General features: G+C 44.3%; 1 protein-coding gene across 1 annotated transcript in view; it reads right to left on the bottom strand.

The window, feature by feature from the left end:
* The window catches only part of IHO1 (interactor of HORMAD1 1), an 80,779-nt gene that overhangs the window by 49,943 nt on the left and 12,065 nt on the right, over window positions 1–18,771 (bottom strand). The window lies entirely within an intron of this gene.

Raw genomic sequence — 18,771 nt, 5'->3', positions numbered from 1 at the left:
GATTAGTGATTCGGTATGCTCAAAGCACCATCAGAATACATTTAATATAAATTATAAAATGCCCTGAAGATGAAGCAGAAAAATGGAAGCCTCTTTCATGGGGGAAGAAAACTTTCAGGGAATTGGAGGACATATTTTCATACAGCACTAGCTCCACCTGTTCCCTGCGGTTAGACACAACAACTGCCCTCCTCCCACCTGCATTGTGGAGAATGCAAAACTGAAGCTAGGGTAACAACACAGATGATACTGTTGCAACTTGCTGTGGCAGTGCAAAAAAACAAAAAACCCTGAGGAAAAAGAAAAGTTGCGCTATAAGACCTGCTTATGAGAAACTGTTGGAGAATTTCTCTTCCCCCTGGAGAAATTCAGTTAAATTGTTCACCCAGTTTCTCTGCCCACAAATAGGGTGCAGAAGTTTGAGATGCCATTTGTACACAGCACTGTTAATGCACATTCCTTTTCCTTAGGGAATTCTGGGAACTGCAACTCAGTTAATAGTGGGGCTGGGGTCACTAACAGAATTCTCAATGTAGCACCAATTTCCAGGATTCTTTAGGGGTCACGAAGAGTCGGACACGACTTAACGACTGAACAACAACAACAATAATGACAGTTAAACTAGTATAATGCTGATATATGTTTGTAGTGTCCAAAGGATTTTTTGGAGCATCATATATGGGGATGATTGCCTTATTTATTTATTTATTTATTTATTACATTTCTATACCGCCCAATATCCAAAGCCATTGTCTGCTGGTTATCATCCTAGGGCACTTTGAGAAGACAAATGTTATTCGATCTTTATTGTGTTTGTTCTCCCTGACTGTTGGATGTTTTTTGTTTGTGCAAGGTGCTCCCTTTGTGCAATGTGCCCAAAGCTTGCAATGTGCACCAAAACCTTGACTTGTATAGTCATTGTTCTAAAAACATGGGGCAGTGTGTTCTCCCAAATGACAAAGAAGCTCCTCATTCAGGAGATTATTGCCTCTGACAAAGAGTTTTCACACTGAAAATGTGTTAGGCCCAACAACAGAAAATTTAGCTGCTTTTGTAAATAAATCATAGTATCTTCATCATTTCAGCACCATGAGAGATTCACCATCCTGGCAGAATGTTATGCCATTTGGGGGGATGGGATGGGGGATAGGTCTGACCCCTAAGCAAGCATAGCATCTACTCCTCTGCCCACAACTCCACCCAGTTTTTCCCCTTGCACTAGCATAAGGGTTGCACCAATGTACTTTTCCTCCCTTGCCAGCATAGTGTTGGGTTCTACTAGTGAATAGGGATTTGGGAACTATCCTATCTCACCCAGCAAGCATAAATTGGGGATAGGATTGCACTATTAAGTTCCTAATACACCATGGCATTAACCCTAGTCCCATGCAGTTCATGCCTCCAGTTCTTTTGTCATTATGATGTAACACAAATGAATTTTTTAAAGTAGGTGCTGACAAAGGGCTGGACAAAGCTGTGCAAAGGAAATTTAATTTTGGCTGGCAGCTCCTGGTATTTTGATGCAGAAGAGGCTTTGACTAGTCTCTCATCCAGATGACTGTCCAGCAGAGAAATCTATACTTGCAGTCTTCCCATTTGCTAACCTCTGCTCATTCCATAAAAAAACAAAATCAAGACAGGAAATCTCATTTAAAAGTTCAAAGGAAGCAAGAAAGGGGGATTTTCACACAGTCACACTTTTAAGGTCTGAAGCATTATCTCAAAAGAGCTTTTACAAACTGGCTTCCTTTAAAAGATATAAAGGTGGAAGAAGCGCTAACATATTTTTTCCATAACATATCAGAGATGGGCAAAGGTTAATCTATTTAAATTGCCCCTCAGACTTCTCCTAGCTCAAATCGAGCTCAGTGCATGCAGAAACCTTGTGCTCTGTTGATTTCCCTGCAGACACATTATGTTTTTGCCCCAGCAGAATTAAAATTCTGGAGGTCAATTGGGAGGCTGTGCAGTTTGGTGTCTAAATTTTTATAAGTCCTATACATGCAGAATGATCCTGTGAATGTTTACTCAGAAGTCCCACTCCCAACAATTTCAATAGGACTTACTAGTAACTGTATTTAGGATTGCATCCTTAGAATCTTTGGCCACCATCTCTACCCTAACGGACAGAGGATTTTGCAAACCATACTGCATTATTGGCCTTAAAGAAAGTATAGTACCAACAGTTTTTGCCAATTGTAGCTTTATAATTTATATAATGATTTACTTTAGCCTTGGGGTGCAAAGATGTTCTGTATTTGTCTCCTGTCAGAAGGGCATGAAAATATGCAGGCAAAACCAATGTTTGTAATATATAAACACCATGGGAATTTCACTTACTTGGGAAATTACAGGGAGCTAAAAAAATTTCCATCATAACAGCTAGGTAAATAATCCATGAGCTACATATTCTCCAAGGGAAGATTTTTCAACCTTCGTTATGCAGATGCAATGACTTATTAACTATTCATTGTTTCAATATCCTGCTAAAGAGTTGAGAAGGCTAAGGGGAGGAGAAAGAGAGAGAGAGAGCAATCTTTCTTGAATATTTTTCTTTTTGTAATGATCCATTCCCCACCCCCTCCAAATAAAATGCTGAGCTTGTGGTTAAAACTGCTGAATACTGTAATGTCTTCAGTGTGATGGCATGGACGTGTACTGTAATAAGCCTGTGTGGACTTGAAGGCATGCTTTTTCTTTGTTCTTTGACAGTTTTCATTGTTGTTGTTCAGTCGTTAAGTCGTGTCCGACTCTTTGTGACCCCATGGACCATAGCACGCCAGGCCTTCCTGTCCTGCGCTCTCTCCCGGAGTGTGCTCAAGTCCATATTCATTGCATTGGTGATGCTATCTAGCCATCTCATCCTCTGCCGTCCCCTTCTCCTTTTGCCTTCAGTCTTTCCCAGCATCAGGGTCTTTTCCAGAGAGTTTTCTCTTCGCATTAGGTGGCCAAAATATTTCAGCTTCAGCTTCAGTATCTGTCCTTCCAATGAGCACTCAGGGTTGATTTCCTTTAGGATTGACTGATTGGACCTCCTTGTAGTCCAGGGGAATCGTAAGAGTCTTCTCCAGCACCACAGTTCGAAAGCATCAATTCTTCGGCGCTCAGCCTTCCTTATAGTCCAGCTCTCACAGCCATACATTACTACTGGCAAAACCATAGCTTTGATTAGACGGACCTTTGTCGGCAAGGTGGTGTCTCTGCTTCTTACTATGCTGGAGCTGAAGCTCATGATCTGAGCCACAGTCAGCTCCAGGTTTGCCATAGCTTTCCTCCCAAGGAGCAAGCGTCTTTTAATTTCATGGCTACAGTCACTGCCTGAGGTGATCTTGGAGCCCGAGAAAATAAAGTCTGTCACTGCTTCCATTTCTTCCCCTTCTATATGCCAGGAAGTCATGGGGCCAGATGCCATGATCTTCGTTTTTCTAATGTTGAGTTTCAAGCCAGCTTTTGCACTCTCCACTTTCACCCTCAACAAGAGGCTCTTTAGATCCTCTTTGCTTTCTGCCATTAGGGTGGTATCGTCTGCGTATCTGAGGTTGTTGATAATTCTCCCAGCAATCTTAATTCCGACCTGTGATTCATCCAACCTGGCGTTTCTCATGATGTACTCTGCATATAAGTTAAATAAGCAGGGTGACAATATGCAGCCTTGTCGTACTCCTTTCCCACTTTTGAACCAATCGTTCCTTCCATGTCTGGTTCTTACTGTTGCTTCTTGACCCTCGCACAGGTTTCTCAGGAGACAGGTAAGGTGGTCTGGTACTCCCATCTCTTTACGAATTTGCCACAGTTTGTTGTGATCCACACAACCAAATGCTTTAGTGTAGTCAATGAAGCAGAAATAGACGTTTTTCTGGAATTCCCTTGCTTTCTCCATGATCCAGCGAATGTTGGCGATTTGATCTCTAGTTCCTCTGCCTCTTTGAAACCCAGCTTGTACTTCCGGTAGTTCTCTGTTCACATACTGCTGAAGCCTAGCTTATAGGATTCTGAGCATAACCGTGCTGGCATGTGAAATGAGCGCAATTGTGCGGTAGTTTGAACACCCTTTGGCATTGCCCTTCTTTGGAATTGGAATGTAAACTGACCTTTTCCAGTCTTATGACCACTGTTAAGGGTTCCAAATTTGTTGGCATATTGAGTGCAGCACTTTAACAGCATCATCTTTTCGGATCTTAAATAGCTCAGCTGGAATACTGCCATCTCCGCTAGCTTTGTTGTTAGTAATGCTTCCTAAGGCCCACTTGACTTCACTCTCTAGGATGTCCGGCTCAAGTTCCGTGACCTCACTATCATGGCTATCAGGGACATTAAGATCTTTCCAGTATAGTTCTTCTTTGTATTCTTTCCACCTCTTCTTAATCTCATCTGCTTCTGTTAGGTCCCTGCCTTTTTTGTCCTTTATCATGGCTGTCTTTGCACAAAACGTTCCCTTGAGATCTCCGATTTTCTTGAAAAGATCTCTAGTCTTTCACATTCTGTTGTTTTCCTCAATTTCTTTGCATTGTTCATTTAAGAAGGCCTTCTTGTCTCTCCTTGCTGTTCTCTGGAACTCTGCATTCAGTTGGGTATATCTTCCCCTTTCTCCCTTGCTTTTCACTTCCCTTTTTTCCTCAGCTACTTGTAAAGCCTCATCAGACAGCCACTTTGCTTTCTTGCATTTCTTTTTCTTTGGGATGGATTGAGTTGCTGCCTCCTGAACAATGTTACGGACCTCCGTCCATAGTTCCTCAGGCACTCTGTCTATCAGGTCTAATCCCTTAAATCTATTCCTCACCTCCACTGTATATTCATAAGGGATATGATTTAGGTCATACCTGAATGGTTTAGTGGTTTTCCCTACGTTCTTCAATTTAAGCTGAAATTTTGTAACAAGAAGCTCATGATCTGAGCCACAGTCAGCTCCAGGTCTTGTTTTCACTGACTGTGTAGAGCTTCTCCATCTTTGGCTGCAAAGGACATAATCAATCTGATTTCGATATTGACCAGCTGGTGATGTCCATGTGTAGAGTCACCTCTTGTGCTGTTGGAAAAGGGTGTTTGCTATGATCAGCGTTTTCTCTTGGCAAAACTCTATTAGCCTTTGTCCTGCTTCATTCTCTACACCAAGGCCACGATTTGCCCAGTGATTTCTTGACTTCCTACCTTAGCATTCCAATCCCCTATGATGAAGAGGATGGACTTGAGCACACTATGGACTTGAGCACACTCCGGGAGAGAGCGCAGGACAGGAAGGCCTGTTGTGCTATGGTCCATGGGGTCACGAAGAGTCGGACACAACTGAACGACTGAACAACAACAACAACATGATGAAGAGGACATTTTTTTTGTGTTAGTTCTAGAAGGTGTTGTAGGTCTTCATAGAACCGATCAATCTCAGCTTCTTCGGTCTCAGTGGTTGGGGCATAGACTTGAATTACTGTGATGTTGAATGGTTTGCCTTGGATTCGTACTGAGATCATTCTATCGTTTTTGGGATTGTACCCCAGTACTGCTTTTCCCACCCTTTTGTTGACTATGAGTGCTACTCCATTTCTTCTAAGGGATTCTTGCCCACAGTAGTAGATATGATGGTCACCTGAATTAAATTCGCCCATGCTTGTTCATTTTAGTTCGCTGATTCCCAAGATGTCGATGTTCAATCTTGCCATCTCATGTTTGACCACCTCCAGCTTACCTTGATTCATTGATCTTACATGCCAGGTTCCTAAACAATATTGTTCTTTACAGCATCAGATTTTCTTTTCACGACCAGACACATCCACAGATGAGTGTCCTTTCAGCTTTGGCCCAGCCGCTTCACTCTTTCTGGCGCTACTTAGAAATTCCCTCTGCTCTTCCCCAGTAGTATATTGGACACCTTCCGACTTGAGGGGCTCATCTCTTCCGGCGTCATCTCTTTTAGCCTTGTGATACGTTCCATGGGGTTTTCTTGGCAAGAATACTGGAGTGGGTTGCCATTTCCTTCTCCAGGGGACCACATTTTGTCCGAACTCTCCGCCATGAGCTGTCCGTCTTGGGTGGCCCTGCACAGCATAGCTTATGGTTTCACTGAGTTATGCAAGCCCCTTCGCCACAACAAGGCAGTGCTCTATGAAAGCATATTTGCGGCTCTCTTATGATAATTGTGCTATGTGTGAATGTGAATGCCATAAATGTAGGATATAGCATGGAAGAAAACTAAATGTCCAATGTTGAACTTAACTTCTCGCCACAGGGAATTTTACATTCTATTATAAATTGATTGGAACACAAAGTAATTTAAGACTCACATGCAAAAAAGGTCAGTTCTGAAGTCTGAATCAGCCCCCCATCAGTAGACACGGATGTAGACAGAACACACTTGAATGGTGGGTTAAGAACAGACTTTACTGGAGATATAACAAGCTTACATCTCAACGTAAATTGGCCGAGGTCAGTCCCATGGTCAGCAATACTTGCAGGTGGAAGAAGGAAGAAGAATAGGAGAGTAGAGAGAGGAGAAAAGGAAAAAGGGAGAAAAACCTCTCAGAGATCCCCTCCCACCTAACTCGGGTACATATTAACCCTTCAAATTCAGGTTAAGTGACTCATGGCCCTAGTCCCTCCAACACCCCTGCTCCGGGGCAATGAGTCACTGCACTAATCCCATGCCCATCAGGTGGCGCTGGTGCAGTTCCTCCAGCAGAGGCTTTGTCAGCACATCTGCTACCATTTCTTCAGTGGGGCAATACTTCAGTTCAATCATCTCTTGCTCTGCTAAGTCTCTTATAAGGTGATGCCTCACGTCAATGTGCTTCGTCCATGGTCTTAGCTTCTCACTTGATGACAGCTTTAGGGACTCCTGATTATCTTCATATAGCACTGTGGCTTGCATGTTCTCCAGTCCCATGTTAGTGAATAATTGTCTAAGCCAAATCACTTCCTGACATGCACTGGCTTCTGCCACGTATTCTGCTTCTGTGGAAGACATGGCCACTACTGCCTGCTTCTTACTGGACCAACTGATAGCCCTGCCATTGTATGTGAACAGGTTTCCTGATGTGGACTTGCAGTTTGACTCATTGCCCACCCAGTCTGCATCCAAGAACCCGATCAGCCTTGCATGTGTACTTCTGGGCAGTTTGAGCTTTGTATGTGTGGTACCTCTCAAGTAGTGCATCACACACTTCACTCCATTCCAGTTGTGTTGAGATGGCTTGGCCACTTTCCTGCTCGGGATGCCCATGGCTGCAGCTATGTCTGGTCTGGTAACTGTTGCAATGAATAGCAGCTTACTAATGGTCCTTTGATACTGCTGATTATCTGGCAGTGGGATGTCGTCGTCTCGCCCCTTCAGGTGATCTGTGGTCATGGGAGTCTTGACCTCTTTCTCTTCTGCCATTCTGAACTCTAGCAGCATTTCTTTGATCTTTTCTCTTTGACTAAGAAGGAAGCTCCCACTATCCCCCTCGACCTGTGTACTCAAATAGTGCACTATTGGACCCAGGTCCTTGATTTCAAAGTTCTGCTTCAGTCTGAGCATGATTTCCATGCCATCGCTTTCCCACTCATAGCACAGGACCAAATGGTCCACATACACCAGTATGTATGTCCACCTGCCCCTCTTCTTCCTGGTATAGAGGCAGGAGTCTGCTTTCCCCTTGGTGAAACCCAGATTTACTAGGCCTCCATTAATTTTCTCATTCCAGGCCCTGGAGGCCTGCTTAAATCCATACATGCTTTTGTGCAGTTTGCATACTTTCCTTGCCCCTCCTGGATCTACAAATCCTGGTGTAGGGATGGGCGGATTCCCTACCTGTCATTCCATGGGGGAATCCGCCCATAGGGGGAGGTGATCTGTTCCTCCCCCCGGAATCTGTCCAGGCCGGCTCCACTCTGCATCGATCCTGCAGAGCCGGCTGCCTGTTTCACATCACTGCTGAATGTTGATACAACCATTGCCATTGCCATGCTGTATCGCTATAAGTAAGTCTCCGGACGCAAATGGAATAGTGGGTGCCATTTGCGGCTGTAAAGCTGGTAGATTAGCCAAAATGCAGCCATTTACGGATGCATTTAGGTTAATCTACCAGCTTTACGGCTGTAAATGGCATCTAGTACGCCATTTGTGTCCCTATTTTTTTATGTGATAGGCTATGCAAATATTTGTGAACAGGGACGCAAATGGTGTAAGATGTTTTCCTAGTGGCCCTGGTTGGCAGCCTGTTCTGTATGTAGGCTGCTGTAGGCACCGCCTCTCCCCAGAATTTGAATGGTAGAGTTGCATCTGACAGCATGCTTCTTACCATGTCTAGGAGTGATCTGTTGCACCGCTCAGTCGTGCCATTCTGTTCCGGCAAGTAGCTGACCGTCTTTTGGTGCGAAATGCCTTGGGCCCAGAGGTACGCTTCCATCTCTCTTCTGATGTACTCTCCTCCATTATCGGTACGAATAGCGCCCAATGTCTTGTGGACTTTGTTCTTGATTGCTGCAACAAACTCCTTTAGCTTGTTCAGTACTTGATCCTTACACTTGATGATGTACACTGTTGTGAACCTGGAGTAATCATCAATGAAGGTGAGGAAGTACTTACCCCCTCCGGGGGTTATCGCCTCCATCGGTCCACAGAGGTCGGAGTGAATGAGCTCCAGTGGTTCTTTGGCTCTGCTCTCACTTGCCTTGAATAGTGGAGCTTGCTTGGACTTGTTCTTGATGAAGCACCCACAGCTTATCCTTGACTTGCACGCTAGGATCTGTAAGTGTGCAGTGGGTTCCTTGGTCACCAACTCCTTCACTGCCTCCATGTGTCTATGCCCATGTGTCTGTGCCAGAGGTGGATGCAACTGTTGTGGGGTATGTGGTCTGCCCTCTTGGACTCTTCTCTGCTGCCAGCAAACTCATACATAGAGCTCCTTACTCTGGCATTGCCCTACAACCTTCCTTCTCTGGAGATTTGGCATTCATCCCCTTTGAAAAGTAGGACAAATTCATCTGCTGTAGGCATTCTTACTGAGAGCCAGTGCCCCTCCAGGTCTGGCACACACAAGACATCTCTCAGCTTCATTTTCCCACCATGTGGTGGTGCTATACAGCCTACAGTGGCTTCTCCTATTCCACCTGCTTTTATCTGTTTCCCATTAGCCAGGTAAATGTAACCCTGCTTTTGGTGATCTAGTTCCTTGAAGAACTCCCTCTGGCTAGTCATGTGGTTGCTAGCTCCTGAGTCCAGCACCCAAACTAGGTTGTGCCTCTTGAGCTCTGGTTACTTCAAGGCAAATGGATCGGAAGGAATGCTGCTCGTGCAGTTTGCAGTTTACTCTATCTTGCCCTTTGTTGCTCTTTGGCTCCCTCTTGAGGCCGTTTTCAGGACAGTCTGTCTTGAAACGTGTCCTGGCCCCGATCTTGTAGCATTCTTTTGTCCTTGCCTTAAGGACTTGTCCTGATTCCCTCATGGCCTTTGTCTCTGGCCTAGCCTTTGTCCTCTTACATGAGGTGTTGGCCATGTTTTCCATCCTGCGATTCCACTCACTACTCAGCCTGGCCTTTACATAGTCCAATTTTAGCTCTGCTTCAGGGCGCATTTCCAAGGCTGGGTTTATAGGAGCCATCTAGGCTGCACAAAATGATGGCCATGACATCCTCCTCTGGGGTCTCTGAGCCAATCACCTGCAGCTTCTCAACAATTTTACATGGTCTGGCAAGCTGGATCCTTTCTCGAGTCTCATTTTAAACAGCTCTTCAAGAAGAGCTTTGTATTTATGCTGGTAGGCTGGTGCACTTTCTGCATGGCCTCCCACATTCCCTTAGCTGTTTTCTCATTTCTGATGTGAAGCAACTGGTCATTTTGGATTGATAGAGCAATTGTTGCCCTTGCTTTTCTGTCCCTTTTGTCCCAGTCCTGGGGGTTTTCTGCGGGGCGAACTGATTTCAAAACCTCCCACAAGTCCTCTTTCACTAGCACCATTTCCATCTTGAACTTCCATATCAGTAGTTCCTGGTACCTAGTTTTTCCATGGCTGCATGTATATTCCTTTCAGCCATCATTCCACCCTCTGAGATATTTTTTTTCTCCCTTATCTATCTGATGGTTAGTACTCACAGGTTTCTGAGTGATTTTTTGCAAAAGCCTTTTTCTTTATTGGCTGCTGGGCCCATAACCTGAAGTCCAAATCAGCCCCACCCCCACCCCATCAGTAGCCACAGATGTAGACAGAACACACTCAAACTCCAACAAGTTTTAACATTCAACTTAGGGCTTTTCCAGATGCTACTGCCAAATATGATAGAGATAAAAAGGGATTAGGATTGGACATACCTCTCAAAAGAGATACTGGGCGCATTTGCACGACACACCAGCACATTGTCGGTGACAAGCTACACACTGGGGGTTGTTTGGCAAACAAACCACAGTGGGTGGGTGGTGCCCCTGACATACGATCAGGCACACCACCCACAGAGTGTAGCTTGTTTTCCTCCCTTCCCGCTCAGTCCTCCATCCCAGGGGACGTGGTGGCAGAACCCATCTTGTCTGCCACCAAGCTCCCTTATCCCTGCTCTGATTGCGATCATAGCTCTTTTCTTTCAGTGCCCCTTTCCCCATCATGGGTAAAACAACCCCTACTGCAGACTGTGGATTATCAGGGTGGGTTGTTTGGGAAAAACAACCCACCCTGATAAAACTGTTCTGGATTCGGATGACATGCTAACCCACCATGGGTTGTTTCAGACAACAACCCATTGTGAGTTTGCGTGTCATGCGAACCCAAGCACTGGGTGCTTCCAGACAAAGCTTTTATTGTGCAATCACTCTGCCTCAGTCACAGAACTTTACAGGGGGTCCAGATGATGTTGTCTTCAATTTGTAACCCTTCCATATTTTCCCATTGCTTCTTTCATCTTTTTTTAAACAAGAAAATAGTCCATTGGGGAGGAAAAGATGGAATAGCTGCACAGTGCGTTTTGATTGGTAGCACCCACCATTTGGAAGCACCCATTAACAAACATAGTGGGTTGGTGCTACCATTGTTGATTTTGCATGGCAGTTACTGTACTATCCATACTAATCATGTAAATCCACTTGAGTGCCTTACCTTAAAAAAAACATTTCCCTAGCATCCCAAAAACATATTTTAATAATTAGCTAGCACAAATCTCAAGATGTTTATTGTGTTATACAAATCTAGTTCCCAAACAATATGATCTGCAGAATTTAAAATTTCATTATTCACCAAGAAGTTTTGTTACAACTAGTATTAGGCCAAAAAATATATGATACTATGTCAATCAGCTAATAAATAGATTTCAGTAATAGGTACAAATTAGGTGCATGTCAGCAGTATATGCAGTAAGAAAACATGGAGTTGGAGAGTATATGAAGACACAGGCCAAGTATGTGTAGGAGAAACACAGCTGGAATAGTAGGGCCTAGAAGCCACGAGGAGGGATCAACAGCCAAATACAACACGCAAGCCTTGATCCCTGACCGAGCCCCCCCTTTACCAGTACGCATGTAGACATTCATCCTTCCCTTGCCCTTCCTCTCTGGGATTGTTCCCCCTGGCCATCACTGCAACAAAAGGTCTATTAAGAGCCTTCATCATGATGATATTAAATTATTTTATCCCCATCGCAAAGACCATGACAAAAAACCATGCAATTGTACCTTTTCTCTTCAAAATTCTTCTGAAGTTTCATTGGCTTTCATTTAAGACACTTCCATCTTTGTTATTTACTTTGGCACTGTACAATTTTGATGAAATTTGGCACCAATTTGTCCTGTTATTCTCTGCTATTACACAGAGCACTTCATGCTTCAGAGATGGCTGTGGAGATTCAGCTTTGTGCTGATTACCAGCTGGATCTCTAAGGCTCAGAAAATGAGATTTTATATTTTCAGAGAGCTTATATGAAAAAAATGCAACATTTCATTAAAGAAGGACATTTTCCTCTATTTCCATCTATGACAGCTTCCACCACTGTTGTTCTCTCTCCTTCAGGGCACAGAGCTTAGGGCTATTGTCAAGTACTGGCTTTGAAGTTCTGTTTTATTTTTAACATATAAAATGTGCATGAACGGCGATTATCCCCTAAATTTACTCCCCTTAGGCATTTCCATGTAGGAGTATGGTTGTGTGATGAGTTGCAATTCTAAAGGTATGGTCCTGCACGCAGATATGCAGATGTAAAATCTATTTATTTTAGTGGAACTGATACACATAACTGAAAAAGATCACAGTCCTAGTTTATGTCAAAAGACATGTATGTTCCTCTATGGCACAAGATTATTCTAATCCCTACACAGCTTCATGGAATCTTGTTCAGAAAATGGCTTCTTGGATTTGTCAGGACTCCTTGTGTTTTTTTTTTAAAGAACCTAGCACATATTGTGGAGAGAGCGGAGGACAGGAAGGCCTGGCGTGCTATGGTCCATGGGGTCACGAAGAGTCGGACAGGACTTAATGACTGAACAACAACAACAAAGCACATATTGTAGTCCTCACAATTATAGAAAGAAGTTTGAATATGTATGACAATGTATGTTAAAGATCAAATCTCAATGCCAGGCCAAAGTGCAATTTTAAATTTGTGAACAATTATTGGTTTGTGTGTGTGAGCACCTGTATTCCTCTCTTAAAGAGAAGTGGTAGCTTTAGGAGGAAAACTTGGTAGAAAGGCAGGGACAGAAAGATAAACACTTGTCAAACACAATCATCTTACTTAGCCACCAACTCCTGATAACTAGAGGGCTTCTGTCCCTTTAATAGCCAAGAGCCAAGTTCAGGTTCAACAGATGCATCTTCCTCTACTTGTTGTTCAGTCGTTCAGTCGTGTCCGACTCTTCGTGACCCCATGGACCATAGCACGCCAGGCCTTCCTGTCCTGCGCTCTCTCCCGGAGCGTGCTCAAGTTCATATTCATTGCATCCGTGATGCTATCTAGCCATCTCATCCTCTGCCGTCCCCTTCTCCTTTTGCCTTCAGTCTTTCCCAGCATCAGGGTCTTTTCCAGGGAGTTTTCTCTTCGCATTAGGTGGCCAAAATATTTCAGCTTCAGCTTCAGTATCTGTCCTTCCAATGAGCACTCAGGGTTGATTTCCTTTAGGATGGACTGATTTGACCTCCTTGCAGTCCAGGGGACTCGTAAGAGTCTTCTCCAGCACCACAGTTCAAAAGAATCGATTCTTCGGCGCTCAGCCTTCCTTGTAGTCCAGCTCTCACAGCCATACGTTACTACTGGGAAAACCATAGCTTTGATTAGATGGACCTTTGTCGGCAAGGTGATGTCTCTGCTTCTTACTATGCTGTCTAGGTTTGCCATAGCTTTCCTCCCAAGGAGCAAGCGTCTTTTAATTTCATGGCTACAGTCACCGTCTGCGGTGATCTTGGAGCCCAAGAAAGTAAAATCTGTCACTGCTTCCATTTCTTCCCCTTCTATATGCCAGGAAGTGATGGGGCCAGATGCCATGATCTTAGTTTTTTTACTGTTGAGTTTCAAACCAGCTTTTGCACTCTCCTCTTTCACCCTCAACAAGAGGCTCTTGAGATCCTCTTCGCTTTCTGCCATTAGGGTGGTATCGTCTGCATATCGGAGGTTGTTGATAATTCTCCCAGCAATCTTAATTCCGACCTCTGATTCATCCAACCCGGCATTTCTCATGATGTACTCTGCATATAAGTTAAATAAGCAGGGTGACAATATGCAGCCTTGTCGTACTCCTTTCCCAATTTTGAACCAATCGGTTGTTCCATGTCTGGTTCTTACTGTTGCTTCTTGACCCTCGTACAGGTTTCTCAGGAGACAGGTAAGGTGGTCTGGTACTCCCATCACTTTAAGAATTTGCCACAGTTTGTTGTGATCCACACAATCAAAGGCTTTAGCGTAGTCAATGAAGCAGAAATAGACATTTTTCTGGAATTCACTTGCTTTCTCCATGATGCAGCGAATGTTGGCGATTTGATCTCTAGTTCCTCTGCCTCTTCTAAACCCAGCTTGTACTTCCGGTAGTTCTCGGTTCACATACTGCTGAAGCCTAGCTTGTAGGATTTTGAGCATCACCTTGCTGGCATGTGAAATGAGCGCAATTGTGCGGTAGTTTGAACACTCTTTGGCGTTGCCCTTCTTTGGAATTGGAATGTAAACTGACCTTTTCCAGTCTTGTGGCCACTGTTGAGTGTTCCAGATTTGTTGGCATATTGAATGCAGTACTTTAACAGCATCATCTTTTAGGATTTTAAATAGCTCGGCTGGAATACTGTCATCTCCGCTAGCTTTGTTGTTACTAATGCTTCCTAAGGCCCACTTGACTTCACTCTCTAGGATGTCCGGCTCAAGTTCAGTGACCGCACTATCATGGCTATCAGGGACATTCAGATCTTTCCTGTATAGTTCTTCTGTGTATTCTTGCCACCTCTTCTTAATCTCATCTGCTTCTGTTAGGTCCCTGCCTTCTTTGTCCTTTATCATGCCCGTCTTTGCACAAAACGTTCCCTTGAGATCTCCAATTTTCTTGAAGAGATCTCTAGTCTTTCCCATTCTGTTGTTTTCCTCGATTTCTTTGCATTGTTCATTTAAGAAGGCCTTCTTGTCTCTCCTTGCTATTCTCTGGAACTCTGCATTCAGTTGGGTATATCTTCCCCTTTCTCCCTTGCTTTTCGCTTCCCTTCTTTCGTGAGCTACTTGTAAAGCCTCATCAGACAGCCACTTTGCTTTCTTGCATTTCTTTTTCTTTGGGATGGATTTCGTTGCTGCCTCCTGAACAATGTTACGGACCTCCGTCCATAGTTCCTCAGGCACTCTGTCTATCAGGTCTAATCCCTGAAATCTATTCCTCACCTCCACTGTATATTCATCAGGGATATGATTTAGGTCATACCTGAACGGTTTAGTGGTTTTCCCGACGTTCTTCAATTTAAGCCGAAATTTTGCAAGAAGCAGCTCATGATCTGAGCCACAGTCAGCTCCAGGTCTTGTTTTTACTGACTGTATGGAGCTTCTCCATCTTTGGCTGCAAAGGACATAATCAATCTGATTTCGATATTGACCATCTGGTGACGTCCATGTGTAGAGTCGCCTCTTGTGCTGTTGGAAAAGAGTGTTTGCTATGATCAGCATGTTCTCTTGGCAAAACTCTATTAGCTTTTGTCCTGCTTCATTTTGTACACCAAGGCCATGCCTGCCTGTTATCCCGGTGATTTCTTGACTTCCTACTTTAGCATTCCAATCACCTATGATGAAGAGGACATCTTTTTTTGGTGTTAGTTCTAGAAGGTGTTGTAGGTCTTCATAGAACCGATCAACCTCAGCTTCTTCGGCCTCAGTGGTTGGGGCATAGACTTGAATTACTGTGATGTTGAATGGTTTGCCTTGGATTCGTACTGAGATCATTCTATCATTTTTAAGATTGTACCCCAGTACTGCTTTTCCCACCCTTTTGTTGACTATGAGTGCTACTCCATTTCTTCTAAGGGATTCTTGCCCACAATAGTAGATATGATGGTCACCTGAATTAAATTCGCCCATGCCTGTCCATTTTAGTTCGCTGATTCCCAAGATGTCGATGTTCAATCTTGCCATCTCATGTTTGACCACCTCCAGCTTACCTTGGTTCATTGATCTGACATTCCAGGTTCCTAAACAATATTGTTCTTTACAGCATCGGATTTTCTTTTCACCACCAGACACATCCACAGCTGAGTGTCCTTTCGGCTTTGGCCCAGCCGCTTCACTCTTTCTGGCGCTACTTGGAAATACCCTCTGCTCTTCCCCAGTAGCATATTGGACACCTTCCGACCTGAGGGGCTCATCTTCCGGCGTCATATCTTTTAGCCTTGTGATACGTTCCATGGGGTTTTCTTGGCAAGAATACTGGAGTGGGTTGCCATTTCCTTCTCCAGTGGACCACATTTTGTCAGAACTCTCTGCCATGACCTGTCCGTCTTGGGTGGCCCTGCACGGCATAGCTTATGGCTTCACTGAGTTACGCAAGCCCCTTCGCCACAACAAGGCAGTGATCCATGAAGGGGCTTCCTCTACTGCAGGGCTGCAAAGATGGCAGAAGTCTCATCTGTTGAACCTCAACCTCACATGCTGTTTATTATGAGCAGTTTCACCCTAGGGTTGGCAACTTTTGAACTGGTCCCATAGCTGTTCCTTTAACTGCAGTTTGATCTGCAGCTGTTATCTGCATTAGTAGGTGTTTTATTATTTGTTTATTATTACATTTATATCCCACATTCTTTTCCTCCAAGGAACCCAAGGTGGCTTACATGGTCCTCCTCCTCTCCATTTTGTCATTACAACTCTGTGAGACAGGTTACATTGAAACTCAGGGCATCTCTACAGCAGCTTAAAATCCTGCATTTAAAATGGGGCTTTCTGCTTCCAGGATCACATCTCTTTTTCACGTGCTTCTTTTTCCCACACCCCCTTCTCCCTCCTTCTCCCTCCTTCTCCCCATTATCTTTCATTGATCTCACTCCTTGCCGTTTTTACTCTTTTCACCGAGGAAACTGAGGCAGAACACAGTGGGGTAATTTGATAGCTCATTATCTGCAATCTATTTAAAAATGGAGCAAAGGGCTTTTAGTGCAGGAGATGCTTTGAATGATCACGGCGTCATGTAAAGAGCCCACAAACTTCCGTGAAGGAGCAATCTCAATCGCAGGATAAAAGCTCAGTGTGAAGGAGCCCTCACTGATTGACCCAAAGTCACCCAGTGAGCTTCATGGCAAAAGTAGGAATAACTGCAAGAATCAGCAGGCCTCAAACACAACTGTTCTTTATTGAGCACACACAGAAGAGAGGGCTTAGCAGAAACTCCACCCACTGTTGCTGCTCCTAATTCTACAGGAGCTGCCAAGGTTCAAAAATAATAACTAACCTGCAGTACCCCATAGAATACATAAGATTCCTTCCCCCTTATCTATCAGTCTTTCAACCAACAAGGAGGAACCCTTTAACAGCATGGTGTCTGCAGTCAACTAGTAGGTGTAGATTGCTCAGATGACTTCCTTTCAGTAACTGCTGTAGGAAAGGAAGGAGTATTGCTCCCATTGCTTAGTGGTTCTGGCACTTCAACAGGCAATGAGAGAAACTCATCAGTTCCAGATAGATCTTCAGCAGCTACGTCTCCTGATGATAACCCACTCTGGCCAGAAGGCTTTCTCAGCTGGTCAGCATGACAATGCCACACTGACCCATGTGCACACTGGACCTTGTATGACACAGGTCCAGTGACCTAAATGACAAAGGAAGGAACCCACCTTGGTCCAGCACCATTGTTGTTGTTCAGTCGTTCAGTCATGTCCGACTCTTCGTGGAACCATAACACGCCAGGCATTCCTGTCCTGCGCTCTCTCCCGGAGTGTGCTCAAGTTCATATTCATTGCATCGGTGATGCTATCTAGCCATCTCATCCTCTGCCATCCCCTTCTCCTTTTGCATTCAATCTTTCCCAGCATCAGGGTCTTTTCCAGAGAGTTTTCTCTTCACATTAGGTGGCCAAAATATTTGAGCTTCAGCTTCAGTATCTGTCCTTCCAATGAGCACTCAGGGTTGATTTCCTTAGGATGGACTGATCTGACCTCCTTGCAGTCCAGGGGACTCGTAAGAGTCTTCTCCAGCACCACAGTTGGAAAGCATCAATTCTTCGGCGCTCAGCCTTCCTTATAGTCCAGCTTTCACAGCCATACATTACTACTGGGAAAACCATAGCTTTGATTAGATGGACCTTTGTCGGCAAGGTGATGTCTCCGCTTCTTACTATGCTGTCTAGGTTTGCCATAGCTTTCCTCCCAAGGAGCAAGCGTCTTTTAATTTCATGGCTACAGTCACCACCTGCGGTGATCTTGGAGCCCTAGAAAGTAAAATCTGTCACAGCTTCCATTTCTTCCCCTTCTATATGCCAGGAAGTGATGGGACCAGATGCCATGATCTTCGTTTTTTTAATGTTGAGTTTCAAACCAGCTTTTGCACTCTCCTCTTTCACCCTCAACAAGAGGCTCTTTAGATCTTCTTTGCTTTCTGCCATTAGGGTGGTATCATCTGCATATCAGAGGTTGTTGATAATTCTCCCAGCAATCTTAATTCCAACCTGTGATTCATCCAACCCAGCGTTTCTCATGATGTACTCTGCATATAAGTTAAATAAGCAGGGTGACAATATGCAGCCTTGTCGTGCCTAGCAAACACCTGATATTGTGGGGCAAATGAATGGAGAGTAGGAGTTGGGAAACAGCATCCAGAGCTTGCTCCTGTTTGCTCTGTAAGTCTTCAGCTAAGTCTGGGTGGAGACAGTCAAGGCAAGTTTTTAGACACAGCCCCATAAGTAACTCTGCAGGACTGACTTCTGTTGTTGCAAAAGGAGTAACATGTTGAGCAATGAGAAACCTGGCAAGGCGTGTGGGCCAGTCTCCTCCTGCAATGTGCTTCAGGACATCTTTTGTTGTCTGCACATCTATTCAGCTTGGCCATTTGCTCAGGGCTGATGAGGTGCAATGGTGACGGCCTGAATAAGGTTCTTGTCTGCAAATGTTTTAAATTCACTAGTCCCATTGTCTGAGACTATAGTATCAGGCAACCCATGGGTTGCAAATAAGTGGCGCAGTTCTGTGATTATTGCAGTGGCTGTTTGTGATGGTACTAAGACTACTTCAAGCCACTTTGAGTAAGAACCTACCACAACCAAAAAGTGTTTTTCTTGAAATGGTCCTGCAAAATCCTTATGAATTCTTGACTAAGGCTTCTTAGTCACTTCCCATGGAAAGAAAGCTGCCCTTGGTGGATTGTGCCTAGTGGCTTGACAACTAC

Source organism: Heloderma suspectum, chromosome 2 (genome assembly GCF_057233095.1).
Source record: "Heloderma suspectum isolate Gila_16-S chromosome 2, 16-S_ref, whole genome shotgun sequence".
NCBI classification, from domain to species: Eukaryota; Metazoa; Chordata; class Lepidosauria; order Squamata; family Helodermatidae; genus Heloderma; species Heloderma suspectum.
This window is presented reverse-complemented; position numbering and strand designations above follow the sequence as displayed.